The sequence below is a fragment of the Erpetoichthys calabaricus genome, chromosome 10 (assembly GCF_900747795.2).
Source record: "Erpetoichthys calabaricus chromosome 10, fErpCal1.3, whole genome shotgun sequence".
Taxonomy (NCBI): Eukaryota; Metazoa; Chordata; class Cladistia; order Polypteriformes; family Polypteridae; genus Erpetoichthys; species Erpetoichthys calabaricus.
In genome coordinates, this window is record NC_041403.2 from 114,250,594 (window position 1) to 114,271,467 (window position 20,874).

Below are 20,874 nucleotides of genomic sequence, written 5' to 3' on the forward strand. Positions count from 1 at the left end.
GGTGAGCATACTGGCAAAATAATGGCTGCCGTCGCATCATCCCGGTGGGCTCTACACATTGTTGGTGGTTGACGTGGTTCCCTTCTGTCTCAGTGCTTTGAGTAGCGAGAAAAACGTTATATACATGTAAAGAAATATTATTATTATTATCTTCCTTATTTCACTACATTATCAACTTTAAAACCATTGCATTCACCCAGGTTTATTAAAGTTTGCTATCTGCAAGTCCCATCTTGTCTCCATTGAAAGGATGTTGAGGGTGGCTGGATGATTGTGGGTTGTAATTCAGAATGTGTTTCCTTAATTCATGGAGTGCCATTGATAATAATACATTAAACAAAAAGGGTGAGGGGTGTAAAACAAAGGTAAAAGATGGAGATGCTGGTGTTTAATTTATGTGAAAAGCTTTCTCAACTGGCAGTGATTCATGAGTTTGTTAGTCAATTGATAAAGAAAAGAAAATTTTTAAAAGCCATTCATCACTGTGGGATAGGGGCATCATACATCACCTATTTGCAAACAACAAGCTAATATTCATCCAACAAATGATTTTGTGACCCTCCCCGTTTCCAGCAGGTCTAGCTTTGACCTAATTAAGAGCAAATGAAAAGGCTTTATAATTGCTGCGCTTCCTTCGATGAGCATTTTTACACAATAAGTGTAGCATACATAGCTATGAAAAGTCTGACCTCTAGATTTAATTTGCAAGCTGCTCCAACAAATTCCACAACATGAAAAGACAATTAAAAAATTGTAGATGCAATGAACATACTTTATGACTAACTCTGCTTAAAATGTATTAAACCTGAACCGGTAATGTCTTGGTTTGGGAATGGGCTTAAACAGTTTCTTCATACACTAATGGAAAATGACAATTTGTGTATTTTTAAATGGTACCGTTACTTCTCACGCATAATTCTGTTTGCATCCATTTTGGCCAGATGATGAAATCATTAGGCCTTACTTGGCTCTGCCGCACACCTCTGTATTACACAAGGTGAGCACCCTTATGAGTGTAAAAACAGACTTAATAAGATGCTCCGAAAATTAAATTAGCTGCTAACTATTTTCTAGTTCAAAACAAAGAAGCCAACAAATGCTGGATTATCTATCAAGCAGTAGTAAACACTTCAGGTCTTGAGTAAAACAAGAACCAAACTTAGGGGATTTTACAATGTTTCATCATTTCTACTGTAACTTGTGTAGTTTCTTCACTAGTAAAGAACTAGACAAGCCCCAGCACACATAAAGCGTGCTGATTCTGGTCATATATTGCAGAGGCATCAGCTAATTCCAAAGAATTAACCAGGGTCGAAATTGCGGATCCAACGTAGTAGAGGAGTTCTTTTGGAAAAACAGAAAAATCTATTTCTTCTTCTAGAAGGTGTTTTGCGATGTGATTACTACTTACCTCTGCCTAACTCTAATAAGCTGTACTCCTTGCCAGTAGTAGCCAAGTTGATTCAATGTAAATTCATTCTTCCACACCGACATTCAATTCAGTGCATGCAAATGTATATTGTGTTCGTTCAAACAGCTCATTCTACATGAATACATAAATTGTGTGTATAAATAAGTCACACCAAGGTGAAGTAAACTGGCATGTAGAAAATATGTAGTATCTGACTGATGTGTAGGTACCTGACATGCTTGCTTACTGTCCCAGTAAAACTTGCATGTAAAAGAAATACATTTTTCTTTTTAGTTATTTTTGTCTTATAGGTAATATTTGTGCTTGTCTCAATAGCATCCTCTGGAGACCACAACTGGCCTATGTAGTAGCTGATTGATACAGACATGTTAGACATACTTAAATACCCAGTAAAACTGTAAAAGAATTTATCATTATTACATACAGTTTAACCATAAATTCTATGGACCTACGTTTTCCATCATGCACCCATAGTGAGACAAAGTCTGTCCTGGAAGTATTGAAGAGAACAAAGAATCCAACCCTGGGTTCAGCCTATCCACATGTATTATCACAAGGCCAGTTCAGAGCCTCTAATTAACCTGTGCACAGATTTCTTTGGAGTATGGAGGAAACTTCCATGCCTTCATCAAATTGTTGTAGACACTACTGAATATGCAAAATCAAAAGTAAATGGAAAACGACTAGGAATTGTTCTCAGAAGCTGTGAGACAGCAGAACTCACTAACAGAATTTGGAAATGTGACTTTAAACAGTGAATTTCAGTGTTTTGAGATAAAGTCTGAGCGTTAGCTCCAAAGATATCATGAAGTGTGCTAAACAATGATGGAATCAGTCAACTAAATTCACTGGAAGATTTTAAAGGAGGAAGACTCTAGTGGGAGCCTAGTATTACTGTTACTACACTTGAAAACTTGGATGTTAAACAAGTTTAAGGCATGGACTGTATATAGCAGGACTTTTGGAATGTGTCTTCATCATAACTGTTGCGGTGGATAACCCATGTTGTAAATATACTGCTCAAAAAAAATTAAAGGAATATTTGTTAATCAGTTAAGTAGCAGAGGGGGTTGTTAATCAGTTTTAGCTGCTTTGGTGTTAATGAAATTAACAACAGGTGCATTAGAGGGGCAACAATGAGATGACCCCCAAAACAAGAATGGTTTAACTGGTGGAGGCCACTGACATTTTTTCTTCCTTATCTTTTCTGATTGTTTTTTCTCTAGTTTTGTATTTGGCTACAGTAGCATGAGGCGATACCTGGACCTTACAGAGGATGCACAGGTAGTCCAACTTCTCCAGGATGGCACATCAATACGTGCCATTGCCAGAAGGTTTGCTGCGTCTCCCAGCACAGTCTCAAGGGCATGGAGGAGATTCCAGGAGACTGGCAGTTACACCAGGAGAGCTGCACAGGGCCATAGAAGGCCCTTAACACATCAGCAGGACTGGTATGTAATCCTTTGGGCAAGGAGGAACAGGATGAGCACTGCCAGAGCCCTACAAAATGACCTCCAGCAGGCCACTGGTGTGAATGTTTCTGACCAAACAATCAGAAACAGACTTCATAAAGGTAGCCTGAGGGCCCGACATCCTCTAGTGGGCCCTGTGCTCACTGCCTGGCACCGTGGATCTTGATTGGCATTTGCCAAAAAATACCAGAATTGGCAGGTCCACCATTGGCACCCTGTGCTTTCCACAGATGAGACAAGGTTCACCCTGAGCAAATGTGACAGACATGAAAGGGTTTGGAGAAGCCATGGAGAACGTTATGCTGCCTGTATCGTTGTTCAGTATGACCGGTTTGGTGGTGGGTCAGTGATGGTCTGGGGAGAAATATCCATGGAGAGACACACAGACCTCTACAGGCTAGACAACGGCACCATGACTGCCATTAGGTATTGGGGTGAAATCCTTGGACCCATTGTCAGACCCTATGCTGGTGTGTTGGGTCCTGCGTTCCACCTGCTGCATGACAAAGCTCAGCCTCATGTGGCAAGAGTATGCAGGCAGTTCCTAGAGGATGAAGGAATTGATACCACTGACTGCCCCCATGCTTGCCTGAACTAAATCCAATAGAACACCTCTGGGACATTATGTTTTGGCCCATCTGATGCCGCCAGGTTGCCCCTCAGACTGTCCAGGAGCTCAGTGATGCCCTGGTGCAGATGTGGGAGGAGATCCCCCAGGACACCATCCGTTGTCTCATTAGGAGACAGACATTGTCAGGCATGCATACAAGCACGTGGGGGCCATACAAATTACTGAGTATGATTTGGAGTTGCTGCAATGAAATTTCGGGAAAATGAACAAGTCTGCGCATCATTTTTTCACTTTGATTTTCGGTGTTTCTTTGAATTCAGCCCTGTATAGGTTAATAATTTTCATTTCCATCAAACGATGTGGCATTCTTTTGTTCCTAACACATTGAATTTCCCATTGGGATTAATAAAGTATCTATCTATCTATCTATCTATCTATCTATCTATCTATCTATCTATCTATCTATCTATCTATCTATCTATCTATCTATCTATCTATCTATCTATCTATCTATCTATCTATCTATCTATCTATCTATCTATCTATCTATCACCCAGTCCATATCAGTATAGATTTCTAGCATGATTTTTTTCCATTGAGATCCGATGTGTTTTCAAAGTGTTCCTTTAATTTTTTTGAGCAGTTTACATTACATAGTCCTTTAATGCCACTTGAAATTCCTATTTTTATTTATTTTACAGTATTTCGTCTTATAAAAGGTATTTTACTTTATATTTAATTATGTCACATTTTTGCCATTGTGTTACTTATATTGTTTGTGGTGCCTCCTTTTTGTATCTTTTCATGTTATTGCAGGTGTTGATGTTGATCAAATATTTAATCAAATATTCTAACTGTACATTGAGCTGATTAGATGCCTTTTTTTCTGTTAATCTCCTTGTGTAATGGCCCATCTCCTGGTATCTCTTCTATGCTCTTGAGACTGTGCTGTGAGATATAGCTCACCTTCTTGTGTAGTCATGTATGGATGTGCCGTCCTGGAGGACCTGGACTACCTGTGCAACCTGAATCAGCTACAGGGACTGTCTCATGCTATCAGCAGTAACAAGGACACTAGCAAAATGCAAAACTAGAGGAAAGAACTGCAAAACTGTCAGAAAGGATAAGGAAAGAACAAGTGCCTGTGGACACCACCTGTAAAACCGCTCTCTTTCTGTGGGTTATCTTGTTGTTGCCTCTCCACTGCACCTTTTGACACTTAAATTTGCACCAAAGCAGGTGAAGTTAAATCACAATCACTTCTTAACTGGACAGACTGATAACCTGGAAGCTTAGTTGATTTGGTGTTAGACTATGATGATTAAGAGTTGAACACTGAACTGTTATGAGCAGTGAACTTACAATGGGGGACACCAAAATAGCTGCTATTCTGACACAATGAAAAAAAGCTGACAAAAATTGTGAAACAGACCAGAAGATGAGAAGAGGATGCAATCATATGTTGAATATAACACACCAAACCTGAAGATCAAAGTACCAAAATAAGTCTGATGTATAAACCAAAAACTAACTCCACCAAAGATTATTTCTGTGTTGCTAATAATGGAAAATGTTTTGTTTTGAATTCAAAATCTTAGACATCAGACAGTGCAAACTGCACAGTATACTGCAGTATACTGTAAATACCTTCCAGGTGAAGATAAAGCAGCTTCTGGCAGTCATCCATCCATCCATCCATTTTCCAACCCGCTGAATCCGAACACAGGGTCACGGGGGTCTGCTGGAGCCAATCCCAGCCAACACAGGGCACAAGGCAGGGAATCAATCCTGGGCAGGGTGCCAACCCACCGCAGGACACACACAAACACACCCATACACCAAGCACACACTAAGGCCACTTTAGAATCGCCAATCCACCTAACCTGCATGTCTTTGGACTGTGGGAGGAAACCGGAGCGCCCGGAGGAAACCCACGCAGACACGGGGAGAACATGCAAACTCCACGCAGGGAGGACCCGGGAAGCGAACCCAGGCCCCCAGATCTCCCAACTGCGAGGCAGCAGCGCTACCCACTGCGCCACCATGCCGCCCTCTGGCAGTCATGTGTTGGCAAAAAACCTAAAAATGAAAAGTTAAAATGGTGACACCCACAAAATACAAAATGGCAAGTAAAATATAAATATGTTAAAATTCTGTTATCCCATGAAAATATCCTCAAAAAGAAAAAACAACTACAATGATAGAAACCTCCAAGTCATGACTGTTAAACGTTTTAATGAAACTATAAATTGTGTTTGTAGAATACTAAATAAAAATATAACTTAAAAATATATGTCAGAAAGACTAACTTATTTGTTTCATTGTTCCACTGTATTTTTAATAATAATAATAATAATAATAATACATTTCATTTATTTGTAGGCACCTTTCTAAACACTCAAGGACAAGAACAATAGATAAAACACCGATTATAAGCAAAAATAAAATACAAAAATTAAAATCAGACAGAGCAATTGAAATTAAAGAGCAAAATCAGTATTAAACAAATGAGTTTTAAGTTTAGATTTGAAAAGTGAAAATGATTCAATATTTCTAAGCTCAGATGGTAGTGAGTTCCAGAGCTGAATGCAACTGAATGCTCTGCTCCCCATAGTGGTAAGACGGACGAAGGGGACAGTCAAGTGGATGGAAGAAGAGGATCTAAGGGTACGGGAGGGAATGGCAACATGGAGGAGGTCAGACAGATATGGAGGGGCAAGGCTGTGGATGGCCTTAAAAGTTAACAGAAGAATTTTGAATTGAATGCGAAACTTAACTGGAAGCCAGTGAAGCTGCTGCAAAATGGGAGTGATATGATGAATAGAGGGAGCTCTAGTAATGATGCGGGCAGCTGAATTCTGGACCAGGTGAAGCTTATAAAGAGATTTGTGAGAAAGACCAATGAAAAGGGAATTGCAATAATCCAGATGAGAAGTGACAAGGCTATGAAAAAGAATAGCAGTGGTATGGGGAGTGAGGGAGGGGCGAATACGATTAATGTCACGCAAGTGGAAATATGCAGACCAGGAGATGTTATTGATGTGGGACTGAAAGGATAAAGTACTGTCAAGGATAACACCCAGACTCTTAACCTGTGGGGAAGGGGAGACAGAGGAATTATCAATAACAAATGAAAAATGATCAGTTTTGGATAATGTTGATTTTGTACCAGTGAGGAGAACCTCAGTTTTGTCACTATTTAATTTAAGAAAATTTGAAAAAAGCCAGGATTTGATTTCTGCTATGCAATCAATAAGTGAGGAGGGTGAAAAGGAAACAGTCAGTTTGCTAGTGAGATAGAGCTGGGTGTCATCAGCATAACAGTGGAAGCTAATGTTATATTTATGAAAGATATTACCAAGGGAAAGGAGGTAAATAATGAAAAGGAGGGGCCCCAGGACAGAGCCCTGGGGCACACCTGAAGTAACAGCGGTGGGTTGGGAAGTGAAAGTTTTAAGCTGAACAAACTGAGTGCGGCCTGAGAGGTAGGATCTGAACCAATCTAGTGGAGTGTGGGTAATGCCAATCGAAGATAATCTATTGAGAAGAGTAGTGTGACAAATAGTGTCAAAGGCTGCACTCAGATCAAGGAGGATGAGAATAGTAATTAAACCAGAATCAGCTGCCATAAGGAGGTCATTAGTCATTTTTATAAGTGCCGTTTCTGTACTGTAGAGGGACGAAAACCAGACTGGAATAACTTAAGCTATAAAAAATGTAAATTGGATTCAGAAGGTTTAGGAAACTTTTATACTTCTGCCTCTGTCACCTGTAAAACAGTAAATAAACTAATCACAGACAACAATTCAAAAAGTCACTAGAGCCAGGACTGCTGAGATGCTTACCACAGGCTCCCATCAGCTATTATTGTTTTAATAAAAATGCTTGTTGTTCTCAGTACATGCCTATCTACTAAGTATTCTTTGCTGACATATTTATCCACCTGAGGATGGAGAAAATGGAAATAACATTTCTCAGAACACCAACTTTAAGATTAGAGTATTAGATCCTTCTGCTCAACATACAATAGAGACAACAGGTAAATGAAATCTACAGTTCATAAATTTAATGCATAATATGTGGCACGGATCCAGTGTCCTAAGTTACAATTCTATACCTGGAGATTGACTGCATGGAAAAATACATGTTAGGTTAATTGCCACTTGTAAATTCATCTTTTGTGGTTGTAAATGTGGGTGTGTATGTGAGTGGGCCTTACAGTGGACTGGCTCCCTATCCAGGGCTGATTATTTCCTTTATACATAATGTGGTCAGGATGGGCTCATAGTCTAATGCCTTGCAGAATTGAATACATCGGGTTTCAGAATGCTTCACGATAATCTTTTTTCCTTACAGGTTTCTGAATATTATCATTTCTTTTCAAGTATTTAGGTTATGGTCAGGTGTAGGAATAGCACGCAAAGATAAAAGTTGGGATCCCAACCAGGTCATCTCGTTTAATTAACAAAAAAAGTCCAACAAAAGAAGTGCCTCTTGCCGTTATGTTGCCAGCCCTTAGGCAAAACATAAACAAACAGATTCATTTCTCCACCGCAGAATTAAGGGTCTTTCACAGGAGCTCTTGTCTGGTGGGTTGCTCTGGTCATAAAAGACATTTCTCTCTGGGCAGCTGATATTCTTACTGAGGATGAACCAGAAGGGGCTGGGCTAAGCACCCTCACTGAATGGTTTCTCGGTGCTGCAGGGGGAAAAAGAGAAGAGAATGTTAGCAACAGTGTCAACTTTCGCCCCGGTGGATTATTACATGCCTCAATCGAGCCCATGAGGAGATATCCTCTGACACGCATACATGACAAGATATATTTTCAAACATGAAGAAAAACCTCTGGGATCTATTTTTATAAACTGCTCAAAAATATTAAAGGAACACTTTGAAAACACATCAGATCTCAATAGGAAAAAAATCCTGCTGTATATCTATACTGATATGGACTGGGTAATGTGTTAGGAACAAAAGGATGCCACATCGTTTAATGGAAATGAGAATTATCAACCTACAGAGGGCTGAATTCAAAGACACCCTGAAAATCCAAGTGAAAAATGATGTGGCAGGCTACTCCAGTTTGCCAAAATTTCATTGCAGCATCTCCAAATCATACTGAGTAGTTTGTATGGTCCCCACATGCTTGTATGGATGTCTGATAGTGTCATGTAGTGTAACGAGATGACGGATGGTGTCCTGGGGGATCTCCTCCCACATCTGGACCAGGGCATCACTGAGCTCCTGGACAGTCTGATGTGCAACCTGGCAGCGTCAGATGGACCGACACATAATGTCCCAGAGGTGTTATTTTGGATTTAGGTCAGGTGAGAGTGGGGGTTTGTCAGTGGTATCAATTCCATCATCCTCCAGAAACTGCCTGCATACTCTCGCCACATGAGGCTGGGCATTGTCGTGCACCAGGTGGAACCCAGGCCCCACTGCACCAGCATAGGGTCTGACAATGGGTCCAAGGATTTCATTCCAATACCCAATGGCAGTCAAGGTCTAGCCTCCAGAGGTCTGTGCGTCCCTCCATGGATATGCCTCCCTAGACCATCACCAACCCACCACCAAAACCTGTCATGCTGAACGATGTTACAGGCAGCATAACGTTCTCCATGGCTTTTCCAGACCCTTCACGTCTGTCACATGTGCTCAGGGTGAACCTGCTCTCATCTGTGAAAAGCACAGGGTGCCAGTGGTGGACCTGCTAATTCTGGTATTCTATTGCAAATGCCAATCAAGATCCACGGTGATGGGCAGTGAGCACAGGGCCCACTAGAGGACGTTGGGTTCTCAGGCCACCTTCATGAAGTCTGTTTCTGATTGTTTGGTCAGAGGCATTCACACCAGTGCCCTGTTGGACATCATTTTGTAGGGCTCTGGAAGTGCTCATCCTTGTCCTCCTTGCCCAAAGGAGCAGATACCAGTCCTGCTGATGTGTTAAGGACCTTCTATGACCCTGTCCAGCTCTCCTAGAGTAACTGCCAGTCTCCTGGAATCTCCTCCATGCCCTTGAGACTATGCTGGGAGACACAGTAAACCTTCTGGCAATGGCACGTATTGATGTGCCATCCTGGAGAAGTTGGACTACCTGTGCAACCTCTGTAGGGTCTAGGTATGGCCTCATGCTACCAGGAGTGATACTGACCATAGCCAAATGTAAAACTAGTGAAAAAACAGTCAGAAAAGATGATTCAGTAGCTGTCAACTTTGGGAAACTGGAAAAGATGCAATTATATGTGCACTGTAGATGAGCAGTCTAATCAGGTGGGCTCCAGAATGTCTGCTTTTAGCAAATGTAGTGTCCTTAGACAAAAACCTAATATGCATTTATTTAGTGCCACATAGTCAGTGAGTTGTTGAAAGCACCAAATTATGAGTATAGATTTTTGTTTGTTTCAAAATAACCTCAAATAATTCTCCAGAACTTTTAAATACATAGTGTAACCACATTGCTTAGTTTTCTTATGGATTGTCAGATTTGTTAAGCCTACTCTCTGAACCTGTTTTCCAGTACCTGTCATTGAAGGACTTTTAGTGCCGACCTTTAAATACAGGCTGATCACCCATTTCTTTCTTTTTGTTCTGTAGCTTGAATAACATGTTAAGTTTGCTTATATTATTGTACTTCTTCCTGCAATGTCATTTTATAATACATATAGTACATTTTTTATTCAGTGTAATTTCAGTGACTTTGTAAAGAGCTTTGTGAGAGAACTGTACATAATAAAATAAAGCCTGACTGATATTCCAGTCAAGGTACATGATTCTGTGATATTTTTCAAAAGGTTATTGTGCCTTGTCTTCTTCCAGCTGGAGAAGATGCTTGGTAATGCTTTTTCAAACCTATGATAGGTTAATGGTGCTACTATTAAAAGAAAAGAGCAATTCTTAAGAATTTTGCTTTACAATATTAAAAGGTTGAAAAAAGCAACTATTTTGTAGTATTTTTTAAGTAAACATTTTAGATTAGATAGCCAATCAAGAAACCATCCAATAAGTAAATAAATGAATAAAAATAAACTTAATAAGTACATTGGGTGGAAGCACTGAATTGCCTAATAGCAGTTGGCAGAAAAGACCACCAGTGACGTTTCTTGGCACACTGTAGTGTAATGAGCCTGTGGCTAAAAGTGCTCCAATGAGCGCCTCCTGGAGGGGATGGAGGGGATATTTCATGATGGCATCCAATGTTGCCATGACCTTCTTTTCCACAACAGCTTTCATTGTCCACCCTGTGTTGGCGCAGTCTTTCCTGATAAGCTTGTTCAGGCTTTTGAGCTCAGGTTGCTACCTAGGTGCCTGCAGTGTAGAACAACACACTGGCTACTATGGAGTAGTAGAACATGTCCAGCAGCTTACTGAACACATCAAAAGACCTGAGTCTCCTTAGCAAGTCCAGTCTGCTCTAACCCTTCTTGTACAGCACCACTGTGTTATCAGACCAGTCCAGTTTGCTCTTTATGTGAAACCCCACACACTTCTAGCTCTGCACAACTTCCAAGTACTCCTCCTGAATGGTGATTCGTCTCAGAGGCTCCTTGGCAAGCCGGAAGTCCATCAATGGCTCTTTTGTCTTGCTGATGTTCAGTTGGAGGTTGTTGTCCCTGCACCACAAGAAGATATCCTCCACATCGTTCCTGTACTCTGACTCATCTCCATGTTTAATGCAGCCTATGATAGATGAGTCACCTGCAAATGTCTGTAGGTGGTAAGCACTGGTATTGCACTAGACGTCTGTTGTGCAGAGGGTAAAAAGGAAGAGAGATGGGATAGATCCCTGAGATGCTCCAGTATTACACACCACCACTTCTGACACACAGTCCCTCAGCCTCACAAACTGCTCTCTGTTGGTCTGGTAGTCCATGATTCAGGAGACTGAGGATACAACAAGATTCAAAGCCTTCAGTTTTTTACCCAGTCAATGTGGCAGAATGCAAACTGCAGAGGTTCTAAATGTTCTGAAACCAGGGGTCATAGCTGTTTTACGGCCAGCATCTCAGATGTCTTCATAATATATGAAGTAAGAGCAACTCATCTGGAGTCTTTAGCATCACTGGAATGCCCTTTCTTTGGCACTGTATGTTCACAGGATGTTTTCCACAGCTAGGGAACTTTCTGCAAATTCAGTGAAAGGGAAAATAAGTGCTGGCTGGCACATGGTTTCAGCACCTTGAAGTCTTGTTTGTGTAGAGTTTTCCCAGTTCTCTCTCCTCACTTGATTAGCAAAGACATACAGTCCAGGCAATGGATGGGGCTGGAGACCACATGCGTGATGTCATTTTAATCAAAATACTTTTCAGTGCTTCCCAACCAGCGACACGGTGGCGCAGTGGGTAGTGCTGCTGCCTCACAGTTAGGAGACCCGTGTTCGCTTCCCGGGTCCTCCCTGCATAGAGTTTGCATGTTCTCCGCGTGGGTTTCCTCTGGGTACTCCGGTTTCCTCCCACAGTCCAAAGACATGCAGGTTAGGTGCATTGGCAATCCTAAATTGTCCCTAGTGTGTGTGTGTGTGGGCTGGTGCCCTGCCTGGGATTTGTTTCCTGCCCTGTGTTGGCTGGGATTGGCTCCAGCAGACCCCTGTGACCCTGTAGTTAGGATATAGCGGGTTGGATGGATGGATGCTTCCCAACCATATTTCCAATCATCAATTTATCAATTAGCTGATCACACTTAATCTACTTTGGGGCTCACAGACACTCTTTGTGTATTCTGGCATTGCCTGGCAGAAACTAGCCCCCGAATTAAGTGCCACTCATAGAATACATCCACACCTAATCATGCCAGGTCAGTTTAGGGACCCTTTGAAAATAACAAATTATTGGAATGTGGGAGGGAACCTGAAGCATACAGAGAAAAAAATGTGCCGAACCATGTTTCAAAAAAACAAAACTTAAAATACAATACTATTATATACTGTACACAGTATTGTGCAAAATCTTAAGACACCAAAGAAATGTATTTTTGGAACTAGAGGTCTGGGCAATAAGGGTTTATTTGCTTATCACAGCACTAACACTGCAATAAACAGAAATAAACATTTATGAGATAAAAAATAGTAAGGATTTTCCAAGAATGTTATGGTATCTTGTGATTTTGCTAGAAGAAAAAAGGTTTGGTCCTTGAACCTCTCCTCAGGGTACCACAGTCATTCCATGTATTTGTTCAGTTCCAGTCAACAGTACACCAGATTCAAGTTAATGAGGTAGTCATTGTGGTGGTGATGCAATCTACAAAAACTACAAAAAACAACTAAGTAAATACAATTGAACATACATTAAATGAGAACTGTGTATCAATAATGCAATGGTCAGTAGGCAGTAGTATACTAAAGTGAACTTTCAAGAAAGACATTTGAGGACACTTGGCAAGTTGAAGACAGAACATTCAGTGGACAATCTTAAAAGCCATCAGCCTTTCATGAACAGTACTTACTGTTAAAAGTCATTTCCTTAAGAGATGCAGGGAATGTCAGTGAGGTGCTTGTTCAGCTGCTGAGACAGTCATCTAGCACCAAAGTGTCACATTCAAGGGAAACTATAAGGCAAGTCTGGATTGCATTGTGGAGCAACCATTTTAGGTGTTTTTGTATTGGTGATAAGCCGAAAGACAGTCAAGTTGTTAAAAAAAATATACATAATTATACCAAAATGAATTACTGTAGTTTTGCATTCTAAAGGGAAGTCACAGAATATACTGACCTGTTCAAAAACACAAGATGTTGTCATTAGTTTTTATTGTATGAATGTTTATTTGTATTCCTTTTTAATCATACAGTATATAGTGTTTTTATAAGCAAATAAACACTTACTACAGATGGCTAGCTTTAAAAAGATTTTAGCAACTTTTGAGTATGAGCAAAAGCAAGAGTGTGCCCTTTGTTCAACTAGCACCCTGTTCACAGATGGGAGATAGTTTGCCCATGGAGCCCTGAAGTGGATTCAGAAGGTCTGGTAAGGAGAGGATGGACAAAAAAATTCCTTGTATTATTGTCTGTGTAATTTTGCCTAATACTGTGTCATTTCACTAAATGAATATGCATTCTTAAACAGTTTTACTTTACAATTTAGTAGATACTCCACACTGTTTTGTATTTTTAAATAATAACACCATCTTAGTTATGATTTGACATTTGAGTAGATTGTGGATAATTATCGGTTGAGCTTCAGACCAAATCATAGTATACAAACCGCTTTGGTTAAAATAATCAATCATTTATGTTTTGATGCTGATTCAAATCATATGTCAGTTCTTGTTCGATTAGATTTGAGAGCAGCATTTGACACCATCGATCACAGCATTCGTATTGACCATCTTCGACAGTGAGATGGCCTTTCTGGCAGCACCTTGAGTTGGTTTCACTTTTATATCACAAGAAGAACGTTTTTGTCATTTGTGACGATGATATGATATTGATTCCATTATTATTCTTAATATGCATACTCCCATTAAGCCTGATCATTTCATAATATAACGCATATTACCACAGCTGTGCAGACAAAAAACAGTTTTAATTATCGATAACGCCAGATCATCCTTAGGCTCTAAATCCTTGGATTCAGTGTCTTACAGGCACTATGAAATAGTTGAGTAATAATTTTCCTAAACCTGACAAGGAAAAAATGCACATTTGAATTATTGGCAGCAAACAAAAAGTGTGGACATTAGAAATAAACTAGGCTATATGGCTTTACAAATAAGGCCAGAAGTGATGTGTCATTTTAGATTCAGAGCTAAACTTCACTTAAGAAGCATTGCCAGAGTTTATATCACTGCTGGATGTTGAAAATTTAATAACATACTTTTGTCTTAGATTATTGCAATGCACTCCTATCAGGATTACCTAAAAAAGATATAACTCACCAGCAATTAGTCAGAAATGCAGCATCAAGAATGTACTTGAAAAGGGAAAATCAGAGCATATTTCATAAGTCTTAACATCATTACATTAGTTAACTGTGTCTTTTATGATTGATTTCAAAATACTTTTAAAATGTTTATACTGTAGAACCTAGAATTTCTGTATATTTTGGAATTCTTGTTCCCCTGCATTCCTAATTGTAATGTTAGTTCCCCTAGGCAGTGTTCTGTTTCTATGCATCAAAAATCTGGAATAATTTACCATTAGAAATTTGCTAGGCCAGCTGACCACTTCAAAAACTTCTCAAAGCCCACCTCTGGCTTTCCTGATAACTTAAGAAATTACTAGCATCACTAGTATTGCTTAATGCCGAAGAGGAGAGGAAATTGATTCTTTTCATAAAATACAATTGTATTAGCTGTTTTATCGACTGGTCACTAATCACTGCTTTTGTTTCTGGTACACAGCAGTGGCACTATGCGCCACTACCCCTAAATCGAATTATGGTGCAGTCATCTGAGATGCTGGGAAAAGGAAGATAGCTCCACAAAATTATAATTTTAATGGTGTCCACTGATGGACTGTATATTACTCGGGGTGGGGGTGGAGGGGACTGTGGAGTCCTTTGGGTTTTTCTCCAACATCTCATCAACTGGATTTTTTATTTTCCTGTCGACCTTGGCCATCTGATCATATGTTATGTTATTGAGTTGACTTGACTTTTTGCTGTTATAAATGTCCTTTCTTTGGTTTTTAGCTTTGCTTTGTAACTTTGGTTAGCCATTATTATGGTAAAGCACTTTGAACTACTTTCATATATGAAAATGTTGTGGTTGTTGTTGATGCTTATATCTAAAAACTTAAATTGGTTATTCTTTGGCTTTTTACCACCAAAATTATATACAGTTATGATTCAGTTAACAATGTCTTGAATAACAATGTTGCGTTTTAATGATTGAGCTTCTGTTGAGATACAATAAATGAAATGACACAAAGGCATGTTCCTGATGCTGGTGCATGGTAGGTTTTTGCCGTGCACTGTATACTGAATGCAGTGATGCAGATGCGGTGCCTTGTATCTAAAGTCAGTGCGGTAAAAGTGACATCAGACACAGAGGCATGCCCCCCAACCCCATTTATATACGTCAATTCACTTAACGACCAAATCGACTAAAGACTCTCTAGTCAGAACCAAATGCCGTCATTAAGTCAGACATGACTATAATATCCAAGGAATTTTAGTATTACAGCCATAGGGTCCATATGACTGGCATGGGGTGAAGGTAGGACTCTTATCCTGATGAGAGTTATAAGAACTAGAAGAAAGCACACAGGTATACACAGTAGAATGTCAGGATTCTGGGTTTAGGGAGTGATAGTCATTGACAATAAGAATATGCACTGGAATAGTAGGTTGGTCTTTCTGGCCATTGGGCAAGCATGCTGTGTAGTTCCTGTCACTGTCTGCAAAGGTGTGGAGAACTGTGCTAGAGTTGGACATGGTCATTTGTGGAAGATATTACTGGGTGGAGCGCTCCCATTTTATATAGTATGTAGCCTTGTCTAATTACAGTATTTAGTGGAAATACCTAAGTGAGAATAAGTCAGCAATCCATTTATTGAATGGATTCATTATTGTCAGAGTTTGTGGGAACTGAAGCTTATTCTTGCCACATTTAATGCAAGACAATAATAAACACTGGGTGGGCCATCAGTCCATCATAGTGCAGTCTGCCTTTCATACAACACATCATACAGAATGGGGATGAAAATCTCCTATACCTACAAGTCATTGGGATTTAGGAGGAAACTGATAGATAGATAGATAGATAGATAGATAGATAGATAGATAGATAGATAGATAGATAGATAGATAGATAGATAGATAGATAGATAATCCCCAAGGGGAAATTCACAAAGAAACAGTAAAGATATTTATCAAAAATATATTGTATTTATGGAATGTGAACTACATTATCAAAGATTTCAGACTTTGATGTATATTTTATCAGAAAAGAACTGCCATTTTATTCAACTTTGGCATAATGACAAAAAAAAAAACATGAATAAGTTCATTTCAGTGCATTGGTTATTGTAAACGGAGTTTGGTTCTTTAAATAAACAAGAAAATAACTGCATAAATTCTAGGACTGTCACTGTCCATGTTCATGTTCTAGATTAATGGATTAGGTACAACAGAGTATTTGTTTTCCTGTGTAATGACGCAGAGAGATTTGTTATTTCCCAAGGCTCCCAGGCCTCTTGCATTGCCCCACATTCTCTAAGCTATATTTCACTTTGCTCTCTGAATCCCCAAACATATTTATTCAGCAGTCATATTTAGGGGAGAAGATACCTGTCAGCCACAAGCCCTACATTGGGATCCAAGTGTGTTGATTTAGCTCACTGATACCTGCCTCACAAATCTAGAGTAGTTCTAACTCATTGATTTCTACTAGTACTATTCAATTGCATTATTCTTTCCAGCTTTCAGGTTGCTGGAGCACTGATCTTCTCTAATATGTGTTCATGGACCAGTTGGTATCAGTGGTGTGGCTGTATCACCTACTGTACCTCCTTTTTCCTCTTTGCCTGATACAGAAAAGTCAGAGTATGAGCAACATGGAAACAATGTTCAGGAAAACAATGCATTTTAATGGATAGCCCAATTAAACACTGGTGGAAAACAAGTGGCTCATTCAAGTAAAATTGTACTTTCTCAAATTGTAATACATAAAAGTAAAGGCCTGGAAAATTCCAAAAGCAATCAGATGTAAACCCACTTATACAACCTTAGGTATCTCCTGATTTTCTCTTTCATCATAACCAACATGTAAAGACAGGCCAACTGCATTACATCTAATACATTTTAGCCAAATCCTTTTATCCTTTAATTAAACGTTTGATTTCAAATTCACTGTGGGCTGTTAAGTCTAGGGTTGGAAGTGAGTTGCACAAAGTATCATTGCAAGAATGTCCTGCAGATCCAGAAGGACAAGAGAAGGTGAGGTGTAAATATTTGAGTGTGCTGACTTGGCCAAGAAAAAGAGTCAAATTAATAATGTTGTACAGTGAAGCTCAGCAAGGCAGCAGAATTTCTTTATACTTTATATTTATTTTTTTGTATATAATCCTATTACTTTTGGTTCCTATGTAAAAGACAATTTACTATATAAACACACAGTGGGCAGTTTATAAGGGATATCAGCTCTTTATGACCTACAATACAAGTCAGGAACAAATTCTGAACAAATATGCTGTATTACAGAACAATGCAAAAAATTGATGATGAAATAGGTAAACTCTCAAAGAAAAATAATTTGTACTCGACTTTTGTTTTTTACTATTCAGTTGTTTTATTTTCACCTGAAAATAGTTTACATTGCTGTTATAGTAGGTTTTGTTATTTTTAATGTCACTGTTCTCTGTGCCCACTGTTATGGACTCATTCATACAGGCAGACCAAGTATGGTACACAGGGGCACCGCATCTTCATTTAGAATTGCCGAGCCAAGCACAGAACTAGAGAGCCAAAAGACAACTGGAGAATTGAATAGTCAGCCTAAAGACAGACTAGTATATTTCGGTCCTCTGTCAGCACATTATCCTTGTTGGGAGAATGAGAACTGTATGTCGGCATTGTGCTATTCCTGTATTTTTGAAGGTGGGGTTTGAGTCCTTTCCTGTCCTTGTTTGGATCCAAGAGAAGGAGCCTGCACATGGAGCAACCCGAATATAAGGATGGAACTACGGCCAACACTTTGAAGCTGCCGGGTTGAAGATTATGTCTTCCGTCTGGTAAAAATCCTTTCAGCGTGGCAAACGAAAGATGGCAGACTGTGTAGGTCAAGATACCCACATGCTTGATAAGTCTGTCATAAGCTTCCCGTTTGTAATACTGGATGAACCCGTCAATAAAGAGCTAAATTATCCTTTGTACTTCTCGTGTAATCTTGTAACCGTCTTATTGCATGCTGGAGGGGGATAATACCTTTTTATTTATAATTATTTAAATTCAGGTTAATTAAAACGCCGCAATTGAAAAGAACACATTTCCAGAGAGCTAATGCCTCTTAAGGAAACAATTGCATCTATGTAAATGTTAAGGAAAAAAGGTTAAAGGTTATTTACAGGCTGAAAAGGAAAGAGGGTTAAAGAAATAATGTTTCAACTGTATAGCCTTCAATAGGTGAGCAACAGAAAAGGAAATAACAGGTAACATTTATAGGAGGAGAAGGATGGGGCAAACCAGCGAGTTTAAAGTAGAAAAGGTGAGAGTGGGTAAGAAAAAGTTGCCATTTGAGAAGATGAATGAAGTCATTCATTAAGACCTGGAGAAATATGTGATCCTAAGCTAAGAATGAGCTTTGCTTCAAATGATCAGATGTTAACATGTCTAAGAAAACATTAGAGTACCCTATTCATTGATTCCTACTAGTGCTACTTAATATAAAGGTATGTTTCTACCAATTACTGAACTGAGGTAACCCTTATCAGTTTTCTGTTAACTTCACACTATGAAGTGGCACTGTAGTGCAGTGGTTAGCAATTCTACTGCTGAAGCTTGTAGGTTTCCTCCCACATCCTGACTAAGTTGATTGATAACACAATATTTATAGGGTCATTATTGTCGCATGTACAGATGTTTCCTGATGTTCATTTTGGACAGCAGAGATTTCCTCCTGGCACACCTCCAATGTGAATCTAATGTGTGCAGCCTCTTTTTAATGTTAGTCTTATGCACTTTATCATCAACAATGGTAAGATTTACCTGTAAGGCCCATGATGATATTTTGGAGATATGGGAGACTTTTTCAGCATCTTGTGTTCTGTTCTTGGGCTGAACTTGCTGGGGAGTCCTAGCCTGGACAATTTGGTCATTGTATGAAAACTTCTCCAATTATAGATGATCTTCCGGACAATGGAGTGCTTGATGTCCAATTGTTTGGAGATTCTTTTAAATCCTGCTCCAGACTAGTAAGCATCTACAGTATAACCTTCTTTCTAAAGGCCTTATGTACTGTAGCTCTTTCGATCTAGACTCGATAATACACACTTCAAAAACAAAGACCAAATTAAACTAAATGTCTGAGGTTCAAGTAAGACTGGTTCCTCCAAGATCCTGTCTAATGATGTTCTAATCATTTGCACTTGATCTGATGCATTTGATTTTAAATGTAGGTATTTGAGGTAGTGATAAATGTAGGGGTGTACTTACTTTTTCCACATGTGAAAATTAAATTATTTGGAATACAAAGTGTAAATGTGGCATGATATTTGTTTAAATACATTGCTTTTATCTATAGCCACTGTTTAAATCAAGATCAAATCTTGATATGTCCATATACTTTTTAAAAGATAAAACATGGGGTGTGCTTACTTTTCACATGGCTGGTAACTGCTATATGGCATGAATTTTTGAGGTTGATTTTTACCTTTTGCCATGATCTTTTTGACTTTTGATTTATCTTTGTGGTTTTTCTTTTGGTTTGACATTTATGCTTACAGTCTTTATTGACATTTCTGACCACTGTTTGTCCCTTAGATGACAACTAAGCTTCCTCCTTTTTTACCATTTTCTTTCTCTTGGTTTAATTATTCTTATGTTACTGGCTGTCCTGCTTTTTAAGATGCGTTCATGACAATAACTGACCCTGTTTTGGCACAAATTAAAATTACGAACCATTCCACAAAATAAAATAACGAACCATTCCAGTCAGGCTTCCGACGTTTTCACAGCACTGAGACGGCACTAGTTAAGATCACTAATGATCTTTTAGTGGCTGCAGACTCAGGCCTAATCACAATCCTTGTTCTTCTTGACCTCAGTTCTGCATTTGACACTGTCTGTCATTTCACCCTAATAAAAAGGCTTTCTGCACTAGGTATTTCTCACATTCCGTTAACTTGGTTTAAGTCATATCTTACAGACAGAACTCAATTCATTCAGCTGGATACATGTACCTCCACTCCCACTCCTGTAGTATCTGGGGTTCCTCAGGGTTCTGTCCTTGGCCCCCTGCTGTTTATCATTTATCTGCTTCCTTTGGGTGTCATTTTTCATAAATGGAAGATAAACTTTCATTGTTACGCAGATGACACCCAGTTATATATTTCAACTTCACCATCTGCATCGCTTCCACCATCCTCACTTACTGATTGCCTTGCTGAGATCAAGTCTTGGTTATCTTCTAACTTCTTGCAGTTGAACTCCAATAAAACTGAGGTGCTTCTTATGGGCATGAAATCTGCAATAGCGAAGGCATCAAAGATCTCAGTATTAATAGACAACACATCTGTTACCTGTACAGATCAGATAAAAAGCCTTGGTGTAATTCTGGACAGCACGTTGTCTTTCCAGTCTCACATCAGTTCTGTTACTCGAGTAGCTTACTTTCACCTGCGAAACATTAATCGCTTGCGTCGATTTTTGTCAAATCACTCTACTGCCATTTTAGTCAACAGTTTGGTCACCTCCCGCCTGGACTATTGCAATTCACTTCTCTTTGGTCTGCCTCAAAAGTTACTACA

The 20,874-nt window shown here is 39.3% G+C and overlaps 1 long non-coding RNA gene across 1 annotated transcript in view; it reads right to left on the reverse strand.

Annotated features, from left to right (window-relative positions):
• Positions 1 to 7,525: 7,525 nt before the first annotated feature.
• Positions 7,526 to 20,874, reverse strand: part of LOC127529495 (uncharacterized) — a 67,372-nt gene continuing 54,023 nt past the window's right edge. Inside the window, exon 3 of the long non-coding RNA XR_007936157.1 lies at positions 7,526 to 8,174. This is a non-coding gene — a long non-coding RNA (uncharacterized LOC127529495). The remainder of the gene's footprint in view (positions 8,175 to 20,874) is intronic.